We start from the raw sequence: 21694 nt of genomic DNA on the forward strand, positions 1-21694 counted from the left end.
ACTTGACATCATTTTTAGAATGTTGTTTACAGCAATATGTTGTATTTGTAGCTTTTGAGTTTATTCAAGTTACTGAGACAACTTGTAAAAACAAATCAGGCATTTCTTATCTTTCAGGAAGTTTTAGGATCTCCAGTCAAATACTTTGAAAATAATTTGGGTAAAAATAGTGACACAACTTTGTCTAAATATATACTGTACTTTGCCATGTATAATGCGCACCCATGTTTTTGTGCATATTATACATGGGAGTATTATACCCATTATTATACCAATGGTATATATTAATTATATCCATGTATAATGCACACCCTTATTTTCCCCTCAAAAATTTGGGCAAAAAATGTGCATGATAGCAAAATATGGTACATGCCACAAATGCTTCTTATTAAGCATCGTAAATGTTTTAATTTTCTTGACTTACTTTAGACACATGTGATGCAGAAATTGAGCAGCAGCAAATTTTTGTGCAGTTCAATCATGTGATGTAGGTATCTGTGCAATGCTGCTTTTGATCTCGGAAGTAATCCCTTGTAATCACAAACTTTAAAGACCATTAAGATTACACTTTCTAAATTGATACATTTTGCCTTAGTAAAAATACATAGGATTAGAAAAGACACTGTATGAAACTCATATAGACATTTTTTTTTGTTTACAGTTGTTGCCCTTGTATTTTATATTTTGAGCTTTGGCTTATATTTCACAGGCTGGTAATTTCTTTTTAACCAGTGGTTGTACTATGTGAAAAATTATAGGTTAAATTGGAATGAGCCTGATTTTTCTTTTATCTTTTAACCTTTTATATTTTGAAAAAGTATTTCATGATATCAAACTCCATATGAATCATTCATTCCTCATAGAAATAAAAATTACTATAGTCTATTCAGTAGGGTTTATTATATATATGTTTTCATTGCTCTAGTTTGATTTTTTTTTGCAGAACCAAAGAGATTTTTAGATACAATCATATCTACAACATATTATATGAAGTAATGTAAAATGTATTCCTTCAGTAGAGCAGGCATTTTTAAAAAAGGACTAGTATAGAGGATACTGTTGACCACATGGTGGCTAGAAAACAAATGTCAAATTTGCACAAAGGGGCTAGGATAATAACTCAGTTTTCACTGAGTTTCAGACATTAATCAGGCACCTAGGAGTAATAATTACCCAAGAAGATCTGACAGGACTGTTCTATCAGCATATGATAATAGGTCATGTACAAAGTGAGGGGAGTAGGTTAGATGTAGCTTGGAGATGTTGATCTCATTTTAAGGCTTTTGTATCAGTGAGAAATGTTTATTAATCGGTAATTAGTTACATGCTTTTGAGGTAGGTCCTTTTGTAATTGGTTTATTTGCAGAGCTTGACAAACTAGGTGCAAGTGAAGTTCTCTTTATGTTATACAAATATTATTTGTGTTAACAATGTGTGTAGATTTGTTAATAATTACTTTTGATATTTAAAATACTAGCTAGAGAGTGTCATGTTGTTTAGCCTTTTAATTTTTAAAAAGTAATTCTCTGGTTCATTTTTAGCTTAAAATCACTCACGGGAACATTGTTCCAGAGACAGCAAGAAAGAGCCTGACACTAGAGCCAGATAGGACTGAACTCAAATTTTACCTCTACTGTTTGCTAGTGTGGTTGGTTGCTTGGGAAACTTTTGTGACCTTTTGGGCTTCTATTTCCTCATTGTGAGGTTTTAAGTAAAATGAAGTAATTTATGTGAAATGCCAGATAGTACATAATTGCTCAGGAAATGTTTGTTGTTCCAAACCTCCGCCCTCTTTACATATTTCAGTCTTCTAAAGTCTGTAATCTTAAATTGATCTTTTGCTTTACTTTGGGAATCATTGTCTAATAGTATTTTTCTGTGATCAAGAACAACTAATTCTGTGATTAAGAAATACTGTTCATTGAGAAAATAAAAACAAATAATAGATGTTTGCCCTAGAATGTTTCATTTTCTGAAATAGTTTATGGATGGTGAGTGAGTAATCAATTATTTTATTAGGCTAGTTTATTTAAGGAATTTCATGTAATGATTACATGAAAGAAAGGGGAGTTGAAAAGTTCTGTGATAATCAGTTGTTAACACTGAACTGTTTACAAACTGTGCCCTTATTCTTTATGTTTAAAGCAGTGCTTTTCAACTTTAACATTTTATGATCTTTTAAAAAAATTGTGAAATAAGATTAACGGTTAAAGGTGTATATCTTTTCACTGATTTGTCTAGTTGCATTTGTCTTGAACAAGGACTGAATTTTGTGGATTTGAATGATAAGTCAGTGACAGGAGGTCTTTAACATTTTTTTTCTTTTGAACAGATGTCTTGGCCTCTAGTGACTCCAACTCCCACTATCCTTCCAATTTTCCCCTCTACTAAATAAGTTTTTTAAAAGTGACATTTTTGTTATAAGTGATTGACTTAATTCAGGCAAATGTTGCAGCTGAGGAAAGACTTCATTTAAGTGAAGAACACTTTGGTATGAATAAAATGTTACATTCTTTAATTTTTGAGAACTTTTAAAAAAAATGTATTCTTAGAGGGGAAAGGAGGCAGAAAGAGAGAGGGAGAAATGTCCATGTGTGAGAGAAACATCAATGTGTGAGAGAAACATCAAGTGGTTGCTTTTCTTGCATGCCCTGGACTGACTAGAGACAGCCTGCAATCCAGGCATGTGCCCTGACCTGGGAATTGAACTGGTGACCTTTGGCTTTGTGGGGTGACGGCCAACCATTGAGATACCTCAGTCAGGGTTACTTTTAAGAATTTAATGGATGGTTCCTTCTCTCTCTCATCCCTCCCTCCCTTCTTTTTTCTCTTTCTTTATCTGTATTCTGAATAATATTTCTGTGTAATAAGTTTTCCTCAAGGTCAAAAATTTTTATGCCCTAGTATACTAAGGTGTATATGATTCATTCTATTTTAAATGACAGAGTCAGTAAGGATCCATCCAGATGACAGTAACCACAGTACGTCTTTCGTCAGAGGAAGGTTAATCTGGGAACTGGTTGCACAGATTGCTGAGAAGCCAATCTGAACTGTGAGACAAGCCAGATATTAACAGTACCTGAAGGCCTCTCTGATTCCACTAGGGCTGGGGCAAGATTAGAATAGTTGTTATTACCAGAGCACAAAAACCATAGCGGAGTCTGGGAGCTAGAGCCATAGTTGGGGTCTCTTGGTGGGAGCTGGGATGTCAGAGGGCAGGACTCCTGGAGGGAGTAAGGAGAGTGAGGAAAAATACTCTGGCTTCTTCCTCTTCTGCCTTGTATCACCCATTAGCACCTCCCGACCAGCCCTGTCTTCCTGGAAGCCAGAGGGCAATGTTGCTTGGAAATTGCAGTTGCCTAATACAGAGCAACACAGGGTCTGGGGAGTGGATCTGAATACTTGGTGGACTGTCTCAACAACTATGTTGTCAGTGTCTAATAGTCATTAATATACCTGTGCAATTGTGTAGCATTAGCCATAAGGAAGACTTCATTTAAGAAAACCCCAAACTGACAAAAACAAAAAAACAGAATCCTCTTGGTTTTTTGTTTTTGTTTTTGTTTTTTTGACAATGGAATAATTCCTCAAAAACCAATTCTGAGATCAACGTCTCAGTTCAATTGAAACATTTACTGAGTGGCACTATATTAGGTAATTGACAGCGAAGTTGAAAACACTTGGTCTTTGGTCTTGTGGCACTTACAGTCTACTGGGAGAGTTTTTATTTTTTTAAAGGATACTTTCCATTTTAAAATTTCAATAGAATGTGCAATAAGTTAGAGATGGGGACATGTTTTTGTAGGAACTCAAGGGAGGAATAGTTAACCCAATCATATAGTTGAAGGAGTACTTTCAGGAGTTGGAAAATGTGAGCTGAGCTTTAAAAGATTAGCAAAGAGAGGTGGAAGGGATGATGCTGGAAAGAGAAGCTTGAGTAAAGGCTAAAAATTCTGGAAGAGCTTAAAGCATGTATAAGGAATTTCAGTCATTGTTGCTGGAGCATCAAGTTTGGCTCATAAAATGGGACTGGGAAGACAGGAAGAGGTTATTTTATTCCCAAGCTGATAGGGAGCTATTGAAGGTGTAGTGGAGTGGCCTGACTAACTTTGCTTTAGCTCTGCTTTTTTCTGCAAATGTGGAAAATGAGTTCATGAGAGTGCCTTCTGGAGGTAGGAGACCTGGTAAGAGGATATTACACTGGTCCAGGGAATAGAGGAGTGTTAGATATAAACTTACAAAGGTGTCTTTATATCTTAGAGTCATTCATTTCATCTACTCGCCTCCTAGTGCCGAGTCTTTCAATCCATGCCCCACTTAGGTGCTATTTTGTTTTCACATTACTCATGCCTCCCTTAATATTCTGTTACTTGTTCTCTTTGAGAATCCCTGTCTCAGGGTCACAGACCTTTCTCTCTAGAAGCAGGAATGGGAATCAGTAGTCATGATCTAGTGTGCTCTGGAGTGCTGGAAGGGTGCTTTGCTCTCCTGGAGCCAGGTGACTGCTGTGTTCCTGAAGTATTGTGGGGTGCAGTAATTTCCTGTAGAAATTTGCTTGAGAAAAATATCCTGTGTTACTTAATGTAGTTTCTGATATTGAAGAGTAACAGATTTGCAGTGTGACATTTAATTTTAGTAAATATATCTCTTAAAATACCAAAATCCTGCATTTGAATAAGATCCACGTTACACATTGATTTTAATGTATATTCTCTAATTTATTCTGATAATAAACACAAGATAAGTGTTATTATTAGTGCTATTCCTCCCTCCCTCCCTCCCTCCCTCCCTCCCTCCCTCCCTCCCTCCCTCCCTCCCTTCCTTCCTTCCTTCCTTCCTTCCTTCCTTCCTTCCTTCCTTCCTTCCTTCCTAGAATCTCATCTGGGTTGTCTTACTCAAACTCCAGTGGGATTTCTCCTATGTCATAGATGGGCAAGACAGTTTTTGTCCTTAGGAAGCCTATGATCTACAGACATTGTCATAAAACAAGGCCTAAGAAATAAGTTAAATAGAAATACAAACACTGTATTGATGGAATATAGGGGAAATAGGTATTTACTGTATTTTACTGTAAGGCACATATATATTTTTTACACATTTCAATGTCTCTAAAATTGGCAGATGTCTTAGAATATGATGGCATCTTAGACTTGAGGAAAAATATATTTTGAGAGAATAATAAAGACACATAACTCTTGGAGGATGAGGAATTCAGTTAAGTGGAGAAAGCGCTAGGGAAAAAACAACTGGGCAAGAAAGCCATGGTATGATCAAGGAATGATAAATGCTTTTGCTGTCATTTAGGGCTCAAGAAAAACATATAAAGTGACATTAGGCAACTGGGTTGAATCCATCTTATAGAAGATTCTGAAGATCAGGCTGTGGAGAGGTAGAATTTTATTCTGTAGTAGGTGGGAAGCTACTGAGGGGTTTTGAGAAAGGGAAAGTATGGTACATGCTGCATTGTTAATTTCTTGACCTCCATTTAGAAATATAATACTGTAGTGAGGAGAAGAGGAATTGAAGGAAGGGAAATTGTGATCCTTTGAAATAATGACTTTATTAGTTGAAAGGAAAAGAAAGAAAGATGTTATGGAGGTAGAACTGACAGAAATTTGTGACTGACTGAGTGGGGGAGGGGTGCGTGGAGTAGGTGGTTGTGAGGGTGAGATTCCAGAGTTACTAATACGGAAGACTTGTAGGACCTATTAGCCGAGACAGTGTGTTGAATGAAGTAGGAAAAGAAATTTGAACTTAGTGACTGTTGTAACTCCTTCTGTTATGCATGTAACAAGAAGACGGGAAATTCAGGCCTAGAAGTCAGGAGGAAAGTCAAGGCTGATGACAAAGATTTAGGAGATACCAGCTGGACAAGGTTATAATTGAATTCAGTTTAGAACATGAAATTCATGACGAACGTAAGAAAGTAAAGGGAGACTTAGAGAGTGAGGGAGAACTATATTTTTAAAATAGCTTTTTGAGATATAATTCACATGCCAAATAATCTACTTATTTTAAAGTGTACAGTGCAAAGGTTTATGGTATTCACAGAATTAGTTGTACAACCATCACTACAATTGATTTTTGAACATTTTCCTCACCCCCACAAAATAAACTCTGTATAAGGTTTAGCCATAGGCTTTATGCTACTTCTACAAAAAAGGCTGTTGGAACTTGGTAAGAATTGCATCGAATCCGTAGTTATTGCCATCTTAACAATTCTGAGTTTTCCTATCCATGAGCATGGGATGTCTTTCCATTTATTTAGGTTCTTTAATTTCTTTAAACGATCTTTTGTAATGTTCAGTGTATATAGTTTTCACTTCCCTGGCTAAAGTTATCGCTAGGTATTTTATTCTTTTAAATAATATTATAAATGCAGTAACTTTCTTCATTTCTTCCTTGGGTCATTCATTGAGGTTATATTGAAACAAAATTGTGTGTGTGTGTGTGTGTGTGTGTGTGTGTGTGTGTGTGTGTGTCTTGTACCCTGCAGCACTGAAATTGTTTATTAGCTGTAGTGGATTATTTTTTCCATGAATTCTGTGGGGTTTTTATATGTTTATTGGATTATTTCATTTTTAAATAGACATAGTTTTACTGTTTTTCCAGTTTAGAAGCTTTTTATTTTTTTATCTTCTAGCCTACTTACTCTAGGTGGAACTTCCAGTGCATTGTTGATTTGCAGTGGTAAAAACAGGCATCCTATTCTTTTTCCTACTTTTAGGGAAAAAGTCTAGTTTTTCACCATTGAATGCTGTTAGTTGTGGGTTATTCCTGAGTACCGTTTATTATGTTTGGTAAATTTCCTTTCATTCCTGGTGTTCTGATTTTTTTTTTCACCATGAAACGTAGTTTGGATATTGTTAAGTGCATTTTATGCATCAATTGGTATGATTGTATATTTTTTTCCCCCTTTCATTCTAATAATGTGTATTATATTGACTGATTTTCTTATGTTATTTCATCCTTAAATTCCTGGGGAAAATTCCGCTTGCTCATGATGTATAACCCTTTTAAAATGCTGTTGGATTTGTTTTGCTAGAACTTTGTTAGTCTGCAGTTTTGCTTTCATGTGATGCTTTGTCTGTCCTTCATATCAGGATAATACTGGCTTCACAGAACGGGTTAGAATTTCCCCCTTTTTAATTTTTTAGAAGAGATTGAAAATGTTATAATTGGAGTTAATTCTTTAAATGTTTAGTATAATTCACTGGTGAAGCCATCTGGTCCTAGACTTTCCTTTGTTGGGAGGTTTTGATTACTGATTGAATCTCTAGCAGTTTTAGTCATTGAGATTTTTCTAATTCTTCTTGAGTTATTTTGGGTAATTTGCATTTTTAGGAATCTGTCTATTCCTCTAGGTTATCTAATTTGTTGGCATACACAGTATTTTCTTACAATTCTTTTTATTTCTCTAAGGTCTACAGTAATGTTTCTGCTTTTATGATTTTAGTTATTTGTGTTTCTTTTTGTCTTTTTTCTAGCTAAAGTTTTGTCAGTTTTATTGATATTCTCAAAGAACAACTTTTGGATTTTTTGATCTTCTGTTGTGTTTATCTCTGATCTTGATTAATTTTTTTCTTTCAGATAGCTGTGGGTTTAGTTTACTCTTTTTCTCAGTCCTCAAGGTATAAAGTTAGGTTGTTGATTTGAGATCTTTAATGTAGACATTTAGAGTTGTAAACATCCATCCAAGCACTGCCTTCATGGTATTGCTTGAGTTTTGATAGATCTTATTTGTTTCCATTCATCTCTAATCTCTGATTTCCTTTGTGATTTCTACTTTTATTGAGTGGTTGTTTAAGACTCTACTAATTTCAACATATGCTGAAATTTCCTTCCGTTATTGATGTCTAGCTTTTTTCTATTTGGTCAGAAAAGATATTTTGTATGATTTTAGTCTTTTTAAATTATTGAGACTTGTTTCGTGGTGTAACTATATGATCTTTTCTGAAGAATGCTCTATGTGCACCGGAGATGAATGTGTGCTTTCTTATTCTGTGGAGTGTTCTAAATGTGCCTGTTAGGTTTCGGTGGTTTATAGTATTGTCCACGTCCTCTGTTTTCTTATTGACCTTCTTTCTAGATGTCTTTCCATTTTTGAAAGTGGAGGGTTGAATTCTTCAACTACTCCTATAGAACTGTTTTTTCTTCATTTCTGTTGGATGTTCTCTGTTTACATTTGAAGTGATTACTGATAAGGAAGCACTTCTACCATTTTGTTACTTGTTTTCTGTATGCCTTACACCTTTTTGACACTCATTTTCTTATTATTATCTTTGTTGTGTTTAATTGATTCTTGTAGTCAAACATTTTGATTCCTTCCTCACTTCCCTTTGTGTATCCTTTAAGATATTTTTGGGGTTACCATGAGGATGACTGCTATCATTTTAAATTCATAAAAATCTAGTTGAAATAGACACCAACATAACTGCAATAGTATACAAACCTCTGCTCCTAAAATACCTTTGTTCTCCCACCATTTATATTGTTTTGTTACAAATTACATCTTTATACATTATATATCAATAACAGTTATAATTTCTTGAATGTATTTGTCTTTTCAATGTTGTAAGAAATAAAAAATGAGATTACAAATAGAAAGTATAATAATAATGGCCTTTATGTTAGCTCATGTGTTTATTAGTGCTGGAAATCTATATTTCTTCATATGGCTGTGAGTTACTTTGTAGTGTTTTTCATTTAGACTTAAGGACTCCTTTACTATTACTTATAGGACAGGCATAGTGGTAATGAACTCTGTTAGCTTTTGTTTATCTGAGAGTATCTTAATTTCTTCCTTAATTTTGGAGGACAGTTTTGCCAGATATAGAATTCTTGGTTGACAGTTTTTTTAGGCCAGGTTTTCCAGAGAGGCCTTTGTGTGTGTGTATGTGTTTATGTATGTTTAGAAAGAGCCTTATAAGGAATTGGCTCTCATGGTTATGGAGGTTGAGAAATCCCAAGATCTGCAGTTGGCAAGCTGGAGACTCAAGAGAGCCAATGGTATATTTACAGTCTGAGTCTGAAGGTCTGAGAACCAGCAGAAGTAATGGCATAATAGGATAAAATGTTAAGAAAAAGTAAAGGTATGATTAAGAAGAAATTTAGAGTAATGAATTCCTATGTGGGATGTGCAGCAGCAGGTGAGAATTGGGAAGGAACACACCATGAGCTTAAAAATATTGGTAATATTCTACTTCTCAGTTTCAGAGATGAGTTTATCATTTTATTACTGTGCTTTATAATATGTATTAGGTATAATCTTATACTTATCAAATAGTTTTAATACAAAGTTAACAACTTTTGCACAAGTTTGTTATAAAAATGCTTTTTTGACATAGGAATAAAGCTCATAGGAAACAACTCAGCATTTCTAACCTGAAGTAATCACTAGTCTTTTAAAATCCAGTTTTCTCTCCAGATCTGTCTTTATTTGCCTCATGTGATGTTCTCAGGTCCAAAATCTTAGGGTTACCTTTGACTTCCTTATTCTCAGGTTAATTTAATAATGCTAAATGCTGGGGATAGTGTGATAAACAAGTGTGTAATAGGTATTTTTGTGAACAGATAAATGAATGATGATGTCTTTATCTTATCTTTTTTTCTCTCACAACATCAAGTCATTCTACAAGTTCTTTCTATTCTTATCAATGTGTCTGGGTTAATTTGTGTTTTCTGTTGTTAGGGTCTTTGTTTGGAATTCGGGCCCTTACATGCCTACACTATTTCCCAGCAAACTTTGTTCTCTGTATTCTTCCCTCTCTTGTTCATTCTTCCTAGTCAAGCTGGGTTAATCTTCCTAAAACACCAATTTGAACATTTTACAGTCTCTCAGAATTTTTAATAACATAACATTAAGGTACATATTCTTTGAGTGGGGCACCAGGCTTTGAAAATTTGGTTTAACTGAGTGTCCACACTTACTACTCCTCTTTTGGGGAGACAGATCCTCTCTTACTGGCTTCTTGGCCTTGGGTTATGGGGATGAAGTAACCTGCCTGGATATTCTTACCCTTCATGCTGTCAATAGCCTTTAGATTCCTTCTAGCTTCATATACCATAGCTTTTTAGTACTTGGATACCACTTTCAGAGAAACTCCTGTAGTTGCAGCAATTATACTAGATTCTCTCTCTCTCATCAATTAAGATATTTTCTTCTTTCTGGTATCCTTTAAGTTTGAGGTCTAACTTCTGGTTTTCTAGTCTGGTTATGGTTGGAGTTATTATCAGTGGAATCATTATCATTTCAGTGTGATGCTATCTTAGACAAGATTCTTTGGGTGCCAATAATAGAAACCTATGCAAGTTTGCTTAGCCCAAAGAGGAATTTATATTAAAAAGCAACAAAGGTATCTCATAGAACAGATGAACAGGAATTACAGTTGGTCTTTGCAAGGGGCTAGAAATTGGGAACTACAAATTCCAGACCTAATTTCTGTAGGGTTGGTTTGGGTTGGTGAGACTGGGATATATGTCAGTTCACCATCTTGATTCAATCTGAGTCCAGTTTTAGAATCAGTTTATGAAATAGATTGTTTTACATAGAGGAGGTTTGGTAATAGATATTTCCATTATGACTACCCTGTTGTATATCTCTAGCCTACTTTTATATTTAAAGACCATCATTTAGCAGTGTGAGTGTCATGAACCTTGCATAAATGATGACATCGATTGAAATATTTGAAGGGACTTATTTAAAACTCTATACATCTTGAAAGATTTAAGAATGTGGAACAAGGATCATAATTTTGAAGCTTCTAGGAAAAATAAGTTTTATAAAGTTAGAATTAATTCAGTAAACTAGTACTAATATGCATCAATGTCAAGAAAAAAACCACCTAGCAGAAAAAAGGCCAAGTAAAAGAGAGAGAAGGGATACGATTGTAGATCACTTTCCCCATTTAAGCTTAGGGTTTTAATATAATTTCTTAAGAGTGGCACATGTGTACCACTTATTCTTGAAGTTAATAGTTGCAGTGGCATTCTCCTTTTGGAAAATTAATCTTTTATTGGAAAAATTTAAATGGTTACACATTATCGAATTTTGGCAACAGTATTTGGAAACCAGAGGTGGTATATGCTAATGTGAATATAAATTGATGCAGGTATTTGGAGAATAGTTGGTTAGTATTTAGTAATGTGGGAAATATACATATAATGCAGACATTCTACTGTCATTAGAGCAGTGGTTCTCAGCCAGAGCACTTTTACTTCCCAGGAGACATTTGGTAATGTCCGGAGACACTTTCGGTTGTCACATTTGGAAAGTATTATTGACATCTAGTGGATGTTATGGAGATACCAGGGATGCTGCTAAATGCCCTGCAATTCCCAGGACAGATCCCTGCAGTAAAGAATTATCCAGTACAAAATGCCAGTAGTGCTGAAGATGAGAAGCCTTGTTTTATAGAACAAAGTGCACATGTTCGTACATGTGAACGTAGAGACTTGTTCAAGGACAGTTGTTAAAACATTGTAATAGTGCAGAATTAGAAACAACCTAAATGTGCATCAGTTGAGGAATGGATAATAAAATGTGGTATGCATATTTGATTCAGTACTTTAAATCATTAAAAGGAATGATATATTTATGTATATTTATATTAATAGATCTCAAAAATAGTGTTGAATGGGAAAAAAGTGCTTTCAGTGTGATATTATTTATGAAAATAAAAAATTATATAAAAACACAACTCTGTTATTTAAATATGTAAATAAAAATGTAGAACATAACTGAGCAGGCTCCATGCCAGTCTCGTTATACTGGCTGTTCATAAGGAGATGAGAAAGAGGAAATGGCACTGGGCGTTGTGAATGGTTGACTTTAATTTTGTCTCTAGTAGTTATTTTGTAAATACACATAAAGTGAAGCAACTCCGGTTTCATATTTATCTGAATTTGAATGCATAATATGAATACTATTTGTTAAAAAAAATCTGGTTGGTGAGAACATGGATATTTGTAATATTGTTTATGTCTCTTATAGTTTTTAAGTTTCTCAAAAAAAAGCTCATCCATGAATTCCACTTACAGCTTTATCTCCATTCAGACTTCATAGTATTGGGTTGGCCAAAAAGCTTGTTTTGATTTTTCCATATGATAGCTCAGCAGTGCTTAGTTGCCTTTAACTTCATTTGAAACAATTTTATGAGATTGTATTGTGATAGCTGTCATATCAGTGTACGTTTAAAAAAGCTTAACAAAATTGGTGATTTTTTGTGTAGTAGCCATTTTGATATTGAAGATGGAAGAAGATACGCAACATGTTCAGCATTTTATGCTTTATTATTTCAAGAAAGGTAATAAAGCAACTGAAACGCAAAAAAAAGAAAAAATTGTGTGTGGTGTATGGAGAAGGTGCTGTGACTGATTGAACCTGTTGAAAGTGGTTTGTGAAGTTTCTTGGTACTATTGACATTTTGGCCAAATAATTGTTTGCTCTGGGGCAGTCTTATGAGTTGGAAGATGTTTATTAGCAGCATCCCTGGCCTGTACCCACTAGAAACCAATAGCGGGAGATAGCTGACATAGTCAAAAGTATCCAAATCAATAAAGTTATTGGTGGAAATGAAAAAATGTGTCTTTTATTTTACAGAAAAAACTAAGTAGACTTTCTGGCCACCCCAATACGTAGTAGAGCATGCTCTTTCTATTCCCAGTTCTTCCTGTTCAGGAAGTTAGCTTGGCTTCTTACGGAGAGGAATGTAACTATTTTTGTGTATTTATTGTTTAGTTTATGTGTATACTTGTGAAGGAGTTCTATTGATGGTCATTAACTGCTAAATTTGTGCTTAATTTACAAAAGTGAAAGCCGTCATGAAGAACTCCAGGAACTGTTTGTTTTACCTGATTTTGCGTATTAGGATATATAGAAATAATTGGGTCTTCAGCAGAAACATGAAATATTTCTATTTAAACAACTTGTTGCATTGATTTTTTTGTTGTTATTGTAAAAGTCTATGATTATAGTAGTTTAATCTTTTCAGTAACTATTCAGAAAATTAAATTTTGGTTTCTAAGTGCTTCTATGAACTTATAAGATATACTTTCAAATCTTAACTAATATTTCTAAATAAGTTACATTTAACTATGAAAATTTTTTAAATGTTGAAGAGAGAAAATAGATGTAGAGTCATAGCTAATATATTCTTTTTAGAACACAAGGATCAGTTTTTGATAAAATACATTGACAGTAAAATATATAGTGTATGACCTGTGATTTTTTTCTCAGTGATATAAAAATAATTGTCTCAAATACAGTGTAATTAAAAATTATAACTATGATTTCTTTGAATTTAAATTATGTCAAATTAAGTAACTTAGATTAAAATTGCATTTATAATTATCTAGAAGTTTATAATTTTTAAACAAAAAGCATTTACCAAAAATTAGCCCAGAGAAAACCCACTAATTGAAATGTAGAAAGTTAAAGTAACCTTTAGTTAATGATTTTTATTTACCTTTATTAGAGAGAACTTAAATGCAAAAATAATAATCTATATCTCTTTACATGTAGATGTCAATCCAATCAAAAGGTGACTGAAAATTAATTACTTTATTTAAAAAACTGAAGTCCTTAAAGTTTAGATTGGATATAATTTTTTAATTTTTTACAAATTATAAAAATGGCTCATTATAAAATTCATAAAGATAATTTAAATTCAGAATATTTAATTTAAGATAATTTAAGCTCAAATGTATAATTATGAATAGCTTTGACTTCTTAACTATATGGAATTTGAAATAAGTCATATAACCTTTTAAGATAATTTTCATAATTAGGTGAGAACAAGACTTGAACTATCTCTATTTGATTTTCTTACTAATATTTGCAATTTAATACTAGAGTTAATCCTTAATTGCTGAAAAAGAGTTGTCTATAACATGGTTACCTACTATTTTTCTGTATTACAGTATGTACTAAGTTCTAAGGATGGACTATTCAAGAAATAAATGTTGGTTAAGAAGTTTAAAAATAACAGCTTTCTAGCGGTGGGGGGTGTGTGTGCATGCATGTATGTGTAAAGGTACAGTTGATTTTTTGGTGGATTCAGTGTTGATGGAAAAGAATAGCTGATTAAACTTAGAAACTAGTTGGAATTAGTTTTCCTTCAGTTATAAAATACGTGCTCCTTCAACAATGGCATGAGGTTCTGGTGCGAGCAGAGGGTGAGACCCCTCAGCTGCACCCGTGTTAGCACTGGGTATGTGAAGAAGTAGTATAAACATGGGGCACTCTTTTCAGGTTGAATTGTAGTGAGATGTGGAATGGGACAAATTAACACAATTATTTTAAAACTATACTCAGTGCCGAAGAAAATTAATGATTACTGTCAACAGTTTTGGGTTCTATTCCTCAACTCAGGTATGTATGTATTCACTGTCTGTTGGAGCTAAAAGGGGTAATAGGAGGGAGATCTTTGTGGTACGTTTTTGCTGATAACATGATGGTGTAGCCCTTTGGAGTAACAGCTTTGTGTAGGTGTTTCCTTTTGAGAGACTTTAAAGTCTATCTCCTGAGTTTTGCTTGTGTAGACATCAGAAGGTAAGCTGAATTTTGCCAATGCTAGGCACTCTCAGGATGAAATCTGGTTCCTGGGATTTCTTATTCTACTTCAGTTTGTATAGCTTATGTGGATACTGTATTTACTTGCTGTCTAAGCAGGTCTTCCCATTACAGATTAAAAGTTGGATCTAGTAGTATTAAGGTATCTAGTCTGTCATACTGCTTGAGATCAGTGTTCCCTTCTCTCCATACTTCAGTTTTTGCAAATTGGTTACTAGTTTGTGCCTCAGCTCTCTTATATTTGTTATTATAATAAACTTTTTCTTTAACTCTTTGGTCTAACATGTCTGGTGTAGGTCCATCACAATCTGCACTTAGTTATGTTTTCTGTTCTTGTTTCCTGCTGTTCTTTCACTAGCTATATCCTGGTTTCTTAAAGACATGTGTTGTAGCCACCATTTGTTTAATCATGTCATTCTATCCTGTTTAAATTCTGTCTCTTCTTTTGCTCAACTACGCCTTCTAGCAGTGTTGACATTTTGGGCTAAGCAATAAATCTTTGTTGGGGGGCTATTCTGTGCATTGTAAGATGTTAGTAGTAAGATGTAAGATGTTAGTGGGTAAGAAGTTAGTAACCCACTAGACATACATAGTACCTTCCATTTGTGACACCAGATACCCTTGCCAAATACCCTTTTGGGTGGAGGGGGCAAAATCTTCCACGGTTGAAAACCGCTGTTCTAGTGCTATGTAAATTTGGTCTCAGTTGAAGATCTTGTCTGATTATCTCTGATCGTGGCTTTTATCTTCTGGGTTTTCGGTACACATTTCCTGGCTTGTACACTTGCCACCTATTACTTTTGGTTGTGCATTTCTTTTCTCTCCCTCTCTGTTGTGTTTGTGTGTGTGCCTGCTTTTCCCGAGGTCTACATGTATTTTATATTTTTGTTTGCTATTTTGGTCAATCCTATATACTTATTAGTAGTTCTAAATTCACAATTTGTTTGCTTTTTTCATATTTTCCCATTTTTTATATGGTAGCAATGGAGGTTTGGAAAATTGAATCATTCTAGAAAATGTGGAGAACTTTGAGGCATTCTAAGTTCTAATATTCTATTAATGATAATTATGAGACTTGCAGACAATAGAATTAATACTGATGTAATGGTAGTATGTATACCCAATAATAACTGGAAAATTCAAGACAGCAGAAGATAGTTGTAAGAAAATGTAATTTCCATTAGATGTATCTATTATACTTTATAAGTAAGGAGAAAAAATATGCAGTAGAATAGAAATTAAAAAAATAAACTGAGAAATACAGAAAACTGAAGGATTTGTAGAAGCATGAAGTAGGAATGATTAGTTCTACAGAGTGAGATGAGCAAAGTCATCAATATGTTGAAGTAAATTGTTAGGAATGACAGATGTAGCATCTGGTTAGGAGTGACTTGTGTAAAGCTGACAAACGTGATATGTGAATGTTAGTAAGTTGAAAATAAGTTGGGCATAGAGAAGTTAGCTTCTCACTACCAACTAAAGAGAAACATGTATTTTTTTGTACCAGTTGGGAAGGATACAGCTCAATTATAGATTCTTCTCCACCTTTAAAAAAATTATCAGCAAAGTCCATTAATAAAATAATGTGAAACTTGAATCTAACTACTTTTTATAAGGTGGTTTTCCTCATCTAGACCAAATTTTCATGGAAAATAATCATAAGCATAATATGTGTTCATTGTAGGAAAATTAGAAAGTAATGAAAAATATGGGGAAAGTGAAAGGTAGTTACAGATCCCAAAGCCTAAATCACTATTTTCATTTAGGTTAATACTTATTTTCTTAATTTTTATATGGTCTACGTCTCCCTCTCTAGATATAGAAATATGATATGTGTATATATGTGTTTGTATGTATACAGTTATATAAAATGGGTTATTTTATATGAAATGGTTTATAGCCTGTCCTTTTTCATTTAATAGTATGAACATTTCTCCATATGTATGTGTTTTATATATGTTTACATAAAATGGGTTATTTTATATGAAATGTTTTTTTTTATTTTTAAGAGTTTATTTATTCTTTTTTTAGAGAGAGGGGAAGAGAGGGAGCAAGAGAGGGAGAGAAGCATCAATGTGTGGTTGCCTTTCATGCGTGCCCAGTTGGACACGTGGCCCGCAACCCAGGCATTTGTCCTGACTGGGAATTGAACTGGCGACTCTCTGGTTCACAGGCCGACATTCAGTCCACTGAACCACACCAGCCACGGCTATATGAAATGTTTTATAGCCTGTTCTTTTTCATTTAGCTTTATTAATATTTTTTATCAGTAAAATTCTTGAAAGTGATATTAAGTGATTACACAGTATTCTATTCTGATTATCTCCAAATTTATTTAAGCATTCACCTCTTGTAAAACATTTAGGTTTTCTTTCATATATGTGTGTACACAAATAAAAACACACCCATCTATGTGCATATACATATCATTTACAGTGAAGCACTCTAATAAAAACCTTGACTATATCTCCCATTTCCTCTGAAGAATTGTAACGTCTGCTGCAGCCTGGCTCTTACATTTTGTTCTGCAAAATTCATTCTACGTGTCTTCCTTAGTAAAAACAGCTCAAATTTTATACCTGGCTATTATCGCCAGTGTTGGACACTACATTTCCTGTCCTTCCAAGTGGTTAGGTGTGGCCAAAACACTAAGTTATGGTCTATAAGCTGTAAGCTGAAATGTGAGCATTAGAAGGGAGCAGGGTGGGCCTTTCTTTCCCTTTCTTTTTGCTGCCTGCAATGTGGATGTGTTAGCTGGAGTTCCCATAGCCTTCTTGGAGTATTAACTGACTTTGAATAGAACAGTATGTGGCACAGCAAAAGGATGGAAGGAACTTGGGGCCCTGATATTGGAGCTTCCATATCAGCCTTTTGATTGTCTACTTCTGGACATTTTCGTGGCAGAAATTCTCTCCTTTTGTTTCTTCCTCTCCTATTTAAGTTATTATACTATTGTTATTTAAATTTTCTTTTTTGGCTGGGGAAGAATATGACCTAATCCTGCCTGATTATCGTTATTTAATGCTCTGTGTGGTAGTGTGATTGGCCAAGTATAAAGAAACATGCATTGTGTCATGGTAGATTCTAGATCCAGGTTGAAACCAAATCTACTTTGAAACTAGAGAGAGATTAATTGGTATTGAAAAGAAAGCACTTAAAATGATATATAATTCTGGGGCTCTTTGACAATTATATTGTTGTATTTTTCTCAAATGCTTTTACTATCACAAATATTCTTTCAGAAAACACTTCATAGCTTTTAGGTGACCTTCCTCAACCCCAAGTTTCACAAACCATTGAAGATTATATATTGTGTTATGTTAGAATAATCCCTTCAAGCCCTATTAAATATCTTGGCTAGTTACTTTGACAAGGTTAACTCATAGATGTGACTTTTAATGCTCTCATTTTAACTTTATTGGAAGAATTTTGATAAATGAAATGAAAAAACATTTTTTATAACTGTAGATTTGCATTTTAGTATTGATTCTAAGAAAATTATAACAAAAAAGTAAAGGACATTATTTTTTAAAAAATAAACTTTTTTGAGCAATTTTAGGTGTATAGAATAAATGAGCAGAAAGTACATAGAGTTTCCATATACCCATTTTTCCAAGGGTACACATTTTCATCTAGGGTATTCCACTGCATATAGTATTATACATATTAAAGAAACTTGACACCCCTGAACCAAATCTATATATCATTGTAAAATAGGAAATCCATACACTACACAATCATCAATCATTTTATTCTAATCCAGGGTTTTCCATCCTCAACACTATTAATGTTTTACGCCAAATAGTTCTTTGTTGTTGAGGGTCTGTCTTGTGCATTGAAGATGCTTCCATCCTTGATCTCTGCCCACTAGGTGCAGATAATATTCCCCAGTTGTGACAACCGTGTCTCCAGATATTGCCAAATATCCCTGGGTTTGGGAAGTGGGGGTGGGCAAATTGCCCCCAGTTGAGAACCATTGCTGTAATCAATTTATGATGCCCTAGAGTTTGCTGTATTTTTCAGATTGGGCTCAAATATAAGGGATCTGTAGTTGAACAAACCGTCACTGGAAATTGGTATAGGTAAAGTTAGACCCTTCCCTGCCACTGTGGATCTTAGGCAATATGCATACTCTTACTGAGCCTCAGTTTTGACTGTAAAAAACAACCTTTCAAGTTAGGTAATATTTTACCTAACCAAGAATTCATTCAAGAACCAAGAATTCAAGTTAGGTAATATTTTACCTAACCAAGAATTCATTGAGCTAAATTATCTAAAATACTTCTGATTGATTTTAGTGTCCTCTTCAAATGTGCTATATTGTTTGGATTTATTCTCTTAAATGTGTCAGAAACTCTACAAAGTTTTTATTTCTATGGGGAAACTATCATAGTTTGGGATCTAATGGTTATGGATTTCCAGAGTATTATACTATGGATGGTTAAAAACTTTAAATAAATATTCAATGAATACTGATTTATGAGGTCAGTTGTGTTTTGACTCTTTGTGGTGCTCTAATTATATTGTCACTACATTCAAATTGTAATTGTTAAGTGATTTCATGTGTTCTTTCAAGGACTTTGAGCCTCTCAAATTGAGGATAGCATTAGATGTCAGCCAGTCACTTTGTCCTTCGAAGTTTTTGTCTTCACGTCTGAAATCCTGCCAGTTTTAACAGCTTGTGTGTCAGCTGCAGTAGTGGAAGCTGGCCTCTGTCAGCTTGTACTTAGTCCATTAAAGACTTACAAAAACTTGACATAGTTCTCAACTAATAATGTCCACATCCCATTACTACTTTGTTGAATTACAAAACATTGCACTCTAGTGAATGAAATGCCATCTGTAATAATTAAGGTTATTCTTACTGTTCTACCCCTGCAGAAAATTTTTAAAGACTTGGTGAAGGAGGACTTTGTGAATGGAGAAGACTTTCTGATAGGAAGATGATCAATGGCTGGCTGTAGCACTATTATATTGTAAGTACTGCTTTGATAAAGAGGTGTTAAGTTGAGAATGAGTGTTCAATTTTGTGGGGGAATACGTTAGGCAATGATATTATAAGTAAAATATAGAGAAGAATATATCATAATCGTGTTAATAATTTATAAGAAGTGATCCTATGCAGTCTTGTAAAAACTGAAAATATGTTCTCATGTATTAAGGTGAAGATTTTACCAATAGCATTGAAAAATATATCTAATTCTAACAAGGGTTGATCTAGTTATGCACATTTGCTTATTTAAAACTATCAGAATCCAGAAAATCATTGGAGCTTTGTAGGCTTGTGATTTGTTTGGGTGACTTATTGTTTAGGTTATTTTGCAGAATTATTTATTTGCTGATTTATTTATGTATTTCATTATTTATTTATTTGATTATTTAGTAAATTATTTATCTGATGAATTATTAATACATCTTCATGACATGCTTTAAATTATTTATAACTTAATTTTGAGTTTATTGCTTTTAGACGCCGCATTGTTACTGACTAGTTTAGATTTTTTTCTTTGTGGTTCTTTAAAATTAAAGTATTTGCTCTAAGGCAGAAGTATATTCATTGCAATGCCCATGATTTTTTTAAAAAGTAATTTATGGTAGAGATAAAATTTTAGTTAAGCTTTGTTTAGCTCCAAATTTACCTGTTTAGGGTTATAAGTGATAAGTATGTGTGTTGTGTGTATATTCATTCTAGAGTCACTTACAAATTGATAATACAGCCTATCGTCTGTCAACTGAGATTGAGCATCTAAACCTCAGTCCACATTATCCTTTGTATCTCTAAAGGATAGGTCTGTATTTCTTACTTGCTTTAGAATAAATAATGGAGTCCTAGTTACTTTATTTTAGTGGCAAATCTGTTTTACTCCTGGAATATTTTTAGGAAAGTTCAGAGAAATGAAGTCTGACTTAGATTTGGGTCCCTGCGATATAAATTTGACTGATGTCACCTTTGTTTTTTAAATCCCCATTATATGTGATTTGGCAAACAGCATGATGTTTATATAGATTTTTATATCAGTCATAGTGACATATTTATTTCATAGCCTATTTCTTATAGAAAGTTTCATAACACTTTATTTTAATGAACTAAAATGGACAGAGGTCTTTATAAATGCAAGCTATTGTTTCTCTTACTTTAGCTAATAATTCCCTTAAATAAAGTTTTTGTTTTTAACCAAATAAGGTATATCTTCTATTTATGACTCTATTTTTTACGATAGTACAGTATTCAGGCTTCCTTGTTGACTTAATGAATGGGTTAAAGTATTTGTTCAGGTAAAAGAGTGTCATGTGCACAACATGGTCTTTTGTGTTGGCTTGTAGTGAATTACTGTGTACTTTATAGTTTTAGCATTTTAGAGATATGTAGCATTGTGTGTTTCTTGTTAGAATGCTGTTGCAATATAGTGAAAATGTCTGTACACAGGTTTCACTATAGAAATGTAAATTACACATATTTATGTCCAAATTTCTTATTTCAAAATTATTGAATATACAAATGTTTAATTAAAATATTACTTTGATATCTTCATATACTCACCATAAAGGAAAGTGGTTTCTTTTAATTTGTACACATGGGTTTAAAAATGTGTGTAATTGTACATATCATTGACTTTTCTGTTCTGGAGATGAACAACTACAGATATTGTTAGATATGGAATTTTATTTTAAAATGTGTTTAAGTATGCTGATATAGACTTCTTTGGAAGAAAAAAACTTCCTTTTCCAATGTTGACTAAGATCTACGTTAGTTGTCATGAAAATATATCCAGCCCGCAGTATTAACAAGTCTTTGTGAACAATTACCTGTGTCATCTGGGAAGATACACATATGTGTGCACATACATATGCACATACTTTTGAAATTTTCCCCGTACATCAAAGTAAATTTTTAGGACTTGTTTTTGAAAAGAGACATTAATGGAGATTATTGTAATAATAGCTAACGTTTATTGAGCCCTTACTATGTGCAAGCACAGTGCTCATATCTTTTAATGGACTGTTACTCTTCACAGTGAGGTAAGTACAGTTATTATCTTCATTTTATAAGTGAGGAAACAAAGACTTAGAGATGCTTGCCACACAGGACAGTAAGTGATGGTGCTGGGATTAGGATTCATT

General features: G+C 33.7%; 1 protein-coding gene across 1 annotated transcript in view; it reads left to right on the forward strand.

The window, feature by feature from the left end:
- TBC1D5 (TBC1 domain family member 5) overlaps positions 1 to 21694 on the forward strand; it is a 490954-nt gene that overhangs the window by 14182 nt on the left and 455078 nt on the right. The window contains exon 2 of the mRNA XM_054595215.1: positions 19454 to 19548. The gene's annotated coding sequence lies outside the window, so the exon portion shown is untranslated. The remainder of the gene's footprint in view (positions 1 to 19453; positions 19549 to 21694) is intronic.

Source organism: Pteronotus mesoamericanus, unplaced genomic scaffold (genome assembly GCF_021234165.1).
Source record: "Pteronotus mesoamericanus isolate MK-2021 breed Mesoamerican mustached bat unplaced genomic scaffold, CSHL_Meso_final scaffold_54, whole genome shotgun sequence".
NCBI lineage: Eukaryota > Metazoa > Chordata > Mammalia > Chiroptera > Mormoopidae > Pteronotus > Pteronotus mesoamericanus.